At 46.1% G+C, this 6,000-nt stretch overlaps 1 protein-coding gene across 12 annotated transcripts in view; it reads right to left on the bottom strand.

Moving 5' to 3' along the window:
* The window catches only part of LOC117432189 (transcription factor SOX-6-like), a 182,245-nt gene that overhangs the window by 114,586 nt on the left and 61,659 nt on the right, over positions 1-6,000 (bottom strand). The gene's annotated exons all lie outside the window — the stretch shown is intronic.

The following is a 6,000-nucleotide window of genomic DNA, read 5'->3' as shown; positions in this document are numbered from 1 at the left end:
TCATTTTGTCAGGGACAGGAAAAGAGAAGGACACTGGAGATCACTCAATGGAATATGAAAGGAAGGAGCGATTCTCTACAAAGGCTGGAGAACTGTGTGTCTTATTCTCCAGACTGGACCTCATGAGGTCATCATTGGCATTAGGCGCTCAGAAACTTGGGCTGGTGCAACTGCCGTTTGGACATCTGGAATGTCAGCACACAGTGGACTGCTTTCTCCCTGACTATCCTAATTCCTTTCTTTTCCAAAAATAGGAGGCTTAGCCAGCACTAGTCACCCAAATTGGAAAATTCGCAGCACATAATGAAAAGAAAAGCAGTTTTGTTCCCTTTCATTCTCATCTCATAAATGGATTTCTATGGGGGAAAAAAATGGAGGAAATTACCTTCAACGCAGCTTTGATTAAGCTGCTCCATTCTCCGGCCTGGTGGACAACAGTTCATTAGTTACAGCTGGATCCACCCCTTATTCTTTTTTCGGAATTACTTCGGCTGAATATACAAAGCCCAGGACATAAACTTGTTTATCTCTTCATAGGATTTCTAATTCCAGGGGGGGGGGGTATGGGGGATGGAGTTCAAGCACGAAAGGGAATAAAAAGGGGGGCAAACAGCCTCATTGCTTGGAAAATTAAAACAGAAGTACTTCATTTGCTACACCCAGATGAAGTAGACTAAGTCGTCTGGTGAAATAAAAGGGTCAGCCAGGCCACACCTCAATGATTTATGATTAGGCTTATTACGTTAGGAAGCTGACATTGATGGCAGATTTAAACCACCGAAACCAATTCATCCGGTGTTTTTGAATGGAAAGCACGGTCAACAGTCTGTAGATATGTGACAGGTCACATAAAAAGTGACTGAATGGGTGTCATTACACAGGGTTTGTTTGAATGTGGTTAAAAGTTACCAAAGAGATTGACACGATACAAAAACATTATAACTGCTAGCATTTTGCCAATCGTTGTTAGCTAGATCAGTGTATAGGGAGAATGGCCACACTAATCCCTTTTCACACCCAGCTAGCAGGGTCAGTCTGAAAGAGGCTCTAGACTCTGGGGGTTAGTTTCTAAACACAGAAACATTTCCTACTGCAAACAGATTCATAGTATGACAATATCTTTTAAAGACTAATAGATGTTATTATTAAGTAAAAATGCATTACCACATTAAAATCAGAAATAGCACAGCAAATCAAAATGTTGACTTGTGGCCTCATTTACCCACTGAAATTGCAGCTTGCAGTTCTTTTATCTTAAAACTGACTCAACCTGTTTACGCAACAAATGCAATCTAAATGACAAGTCCCTGTTAAAGTTGGGCCTTCAGAAGATTGAATATAGATTAGATTAATTTGTGACAGTTGTGTATGCATGCGTGTGTGCATGTAGATGCAAACCAAGTATACTGCTGTAAACCTGCCTAACTGCTCTGTACGAGAGTTTGTTTCATTTTACACTTGGTGTAGTTATTAATATACAGTCATACTGAATATGCAGAACAGATAGAGTTTCCCCTGTGCCCCTGGTCTTCTGTAATATTGTTTCTATCTGATTCAAATATGCTTAAATAACCAAAGCAAACAGAAAAAGGTGAATAGCTTGTGAAGGCCATACAAATATTTGGTAGGTACAAAGAGATTCTGTCTCTATCTCTAGATCAGCACCCCCCCCCCCCCCCTTCTCTTGCACCACCCCACCACACAGACACACGTACAGACACACACACACACACACACACACACACACACACACACACACACACACACACACACCTTTAGCGTTTGCTATATAGCTTTTCCACAGAACACTGAGACAGCAGATGTGTCTTTCCCAGCCAACATAATGTGCAACCAATCTGTAAACAATAGCTAAGGGATAACAAAGGTCGACTTTTGCAATATGTCAGTTATCAGGGTATTAAAATAGAATCCGACTTGTAAAAAAGGATGGAATTATCCAATGCCCAGGTTTAGAATCTACACTGAACTCAGTGCAGTAACACCACTACATTACTAAAGTATACTAATGTGTAATTAAGCTTGTTATACAAATATAAAAGCAGTCAACATGGCCTTACCTTAACTTAACAGTTGCTCTAAACAAGTCAGATCCTATTACTCTAATGATAAACACAGTCCAGGGTAAACACAGTTTCAAGACAGTAAAACCTCTTTGAGCTCTTACGTACCTCAATAATTATCAGTGTTACAGTACAGTGGAAAAGGAAAGCAGTTTACTGCATCATGAACTGTAAGAATACAATGGAACAACTTGCACTGTATGTACGGCACATACTTGATAATTAGTATGCTTAATGCTTGTCTTAAAAGGTCATTAAATAAAATAGGTCATTTGAAAAAGTATTGCATGCATTTTTCCCCATTGATTATGACTGTTGGTAATTTTACAACCTGAGGTAATATTTGGATGAATTAAATGCAAGGGTTTGTCAGTGTGTTTGAAAGCAGACAGAAATACTAACTTAAAAATAATAATAAGGCATATTCATTCAACTATAGTAAGGAGGCACTAGCAAGTTAAAATACTAACTTGTACCCTTCCTTTCCACTGCCAAGTAGCCCCACCATGTAAACACAGCATTATTAAAAAAAAAGAGAAACGCTAACGTGGATCAAATTAACCCAAACGGCACTCACTGGCAAAATTGAGCCTACATTAATTATTACAGCTCCTTAAGCGATAATCTTGTATTTTTAGTAGCAGGCCACTTATTCCCAGTTTAGGCTTTACAGACAGATTCCCTTTATTCATTTGCATGTTTTCACATTTCAACAGCTGGTTGTAGAAAATAAATGGAAGGGTATTTCAATTTATATAGTCAGAATCTAACAATTTCTCACAGAGTTCCACAAAAAATGTATTTGAAAGCCTTTTGTGTAGATTAGGAAACTGGATTCCTGTTGTCTCCAGGTAATTTTAACCCACAGGCCATCTGTGGTCAACCTAGGACTAGTTCAGGCCACACAGAGAAAAGCCTTTGAAATACCATTAAACACTTCCAAATGCCTACAGTCTAGTTCATGCTGTTGTGTGAAAATATTTGATGTTCTCTCAAGGAAACGTGGTTCTTTAAATGTATAAGCAGAATTCTAAAATATTAAGAAAAAGTAAGATTTACAAAGGATTGAGTTTTCCTGTTTAATGCAAAAAGCATCTGGTTACAAAATATATTTATATATAAACTGTAGTAGTCTGGTGTATTTAATCTAAACAGTGGCAGACCTCAGGAACACTGCCTTAAAATGTATAAATCTGATTTTCTGAGGACCTAATTTCACTGCCTTTATTGTATGTCAGGATGCTAATAGGTGTACATAAATAAACCCCGGTGAAAATACCAGCAGGGATGATGGTATTTAGATCTACTGGTCTTTAGGTCACCAAAATACCCCCGGTGGTGTATTTTGCAGGGTTTCCAAAAAGTCACAACAGCTTTCACAGACTTTCTAAGAATCAAGTTTAAAGGGAAATTAAAAGGTTAACATGTTTAAAGGCAGTTCCATAGGAAATAAATACAATTCATAACATGGTACCCTACTATACATACAGTATATATAGTTCCCTTTCAAGTCGAAAATAACCATCAAGGTATGGGATATTGCCGTCAGGCAGTAGCGATTGGCTGAGCTTTTATAGCAAAGCTGCCGATAGGCCTCTGCGCGAGCTGCCACGTAAGCCCGCCCCCTTGGGAGCTTACTATACGCAGCGCGCAGAGACTCACTTCCTCTTTTGTCTTCAGCATTGGTAGCGGTAGGTATTAGAGCCCGTAGCTGACTGTACTCAAAAAGCTTAAAGCTTGAGAAGCTGGTTTTTGCCCCTTCTCCGAGTTTATTTCAGTTACACTCTTCGGAGTCGTTATTATTATTATTTAAGGATTTTATATATTGTGTATATTTTTATATATTTTATATATTTCCTTCACGCTTTGCTTGCATCGCGTTTCTCGTGGTCTCCCGTCTTTCCTTTATTAATTAATTTTGATTATTGTGTTGTGTTTTGGGTTGTATTAAAATATATATTTTTCTGTGTGTATTGTATATATTTGTGACGCACGTTGCGTTGGCCTTGGCCGCGCGCGTGTCTGCAGCCCCGGTCTTGCCTTGGCTAGACCGCGTGTGTGTGGAGCCTGCTCTGCTGTCTCCCACGTACTGCCTGCGGTAAAAAAAAAAAAAATAAAAAATAAAAATAAACCGCGTGGTAGTTGTACTGTGCCCACATATACTGTGTCCCAGTCACATAATCACCACCAGCAGTACTGCTGCAGCGAAAAAAAAAAAAAAAAAAAAAAAAAATCCCATTCACTACACAGAGGAAGACGACCACTAAGCCTCTATCCCCAGCACCAGCAGGTAAGTAGTGCACAGCATAAGACACTGTACCAGCACATAGCGTCTCCGCTCTGCGGGTCAGCTGACGCTTAGGCGTCTGTGCTAGCGTTCTACGCTCGGTACTCACGCTCCGGCGTGCTGCGCTTAGGCGCTTGGTGTCGGCACTTTGCCACTTGGTGCAGCGCTTCGGCGCTTTGTGCAGCGCATCAGCGCTTGGTGCTAGCGCGTCTGCGCTTGGGGACTTCGGCGCATCGACGCTCGGTGCACGCACCTCGACGCTCGACGCTTCGACGCTCGGCGCGTCGACGCCTCGACGCTCGGTGCACGCACCTCGACGCTCGACGCTTCGGCGCTCGACGCTCGGTGCACGCACCTCGACGCTCGACGCTTCGGCGCTCGACGCTCGGCGCGTCGGCGCCTCGACGCTCGGTGCACGCACCTCGACGCTCGACGCTCGGTGCACGCACCTCGACGCTCGGTGCACGCACCTCGACGCTCGACGCTTCGGCGCATCGACGCCTTGACGCTCGGTGCACGCACCTCGACGCTCGACGCTCGGTGCACGCACCTCGACGCTCGACGCTCGGTGCACGCACCTCGACGCTCGACGCTCGGTGCACGCACCTCGACGCTCGGCGCTTCGACGCCTTGACGCTCGGTGCACGCACCTCGACGCTCGGTGCACGCACTTCGGCGCTCGCTCGGTGCACGCACCTCGACGCTCGGCGCTTCGACGCCTTGACGCTCGGTGCACGCACCTCAACGCTCGACGCTTCGGCGCTCGACGCTTGGCGCATCGACGCCTTTACGACCAGGGCACGTCCACGCTTCGGCAACCATGTCCGGGTTCCACCGTTGCGTCACCTGCCAGGCAAAATTGCCAGCGAGCGATCCCCATGAGGACTGTGTGGCGTGTCTGGGGCCAGAGCACGCCGCATCCGCGTTGGCGGATAGGGCTTTTTGCCATCTTTGTGCTGGTTTCCAGACACGCACCCTCCGCCAAAGGGCGAAGAAAGCAGTGGGTGGGCGCTCTCCTTCCACTGGATCGTCCCACACCATTTCTGCCCCGCCGTCATCTACGGCGACGCCGCCAGGGCGGCTGCAGCTCTCCAGGAGCCCGTCCTCCCAGCTAACGGCTGGTCAGAGGTCCCCCACCAGACGCGCTCGGGAGCGCAGCCCCTCCCCTCGTAGGGTACGCCCCCGTCGGGAGTCTAGGTCGCACTCCAGATCGCCTCGACGGAGAGCACGCTCTCGTTCCCCTCGTCGGGACAGGCGATACAGAGACAGGTCGGGGGTGGCAGAGCTAACCTCCAAAATGTCCCAATTCATGGAGGTTATGATGGGGCAGCAGTCCATCCTCATGTCCTTAGCAAATGTGGTGCCTCCAGTCCCAGGACAACCGACTGGGCCCATTGCTAGTCAGCCAGTGGCCCCTCCACAACCTGCACCGGTCGTCGCTCCTCCAGTGCAGTCTCAAGGGGAGTGGGATATCGATGCGCTGTCTAGAGACGCATCTGACATCCTAGAGGGGGACAGTACAGAGGCTGAGGTAGCCTCCCAGCACTCTGAGGACGAGCTCCACGTGCTGGACACCAATGACCCTACGTGGTCTGTGGTGGACAGAGCAACCCGCCACTTGGGCGTCGAGTG

The sequence above is a fragment of the Acipenser ruthenus genome, chromosome 27 (genome assembly GCF_902713425.1).
Source record: "Acipenser ruthenus chromosome 27, fAciRut3.2 maternal haplotype, whole genome shotgun sequence".
Lineage (NCBI taxonomy): Eukaryota > Metazoa > Chordata > Actinopteri > Acipenseriformes > Acipenseridae > Acipenser > Acipenser ruthenus.
The sequence above is the reverse complement of the archived record's forward strand: the minus strand, read 5'-3'. Positions and strand labels throughout refer to the sequence as shown.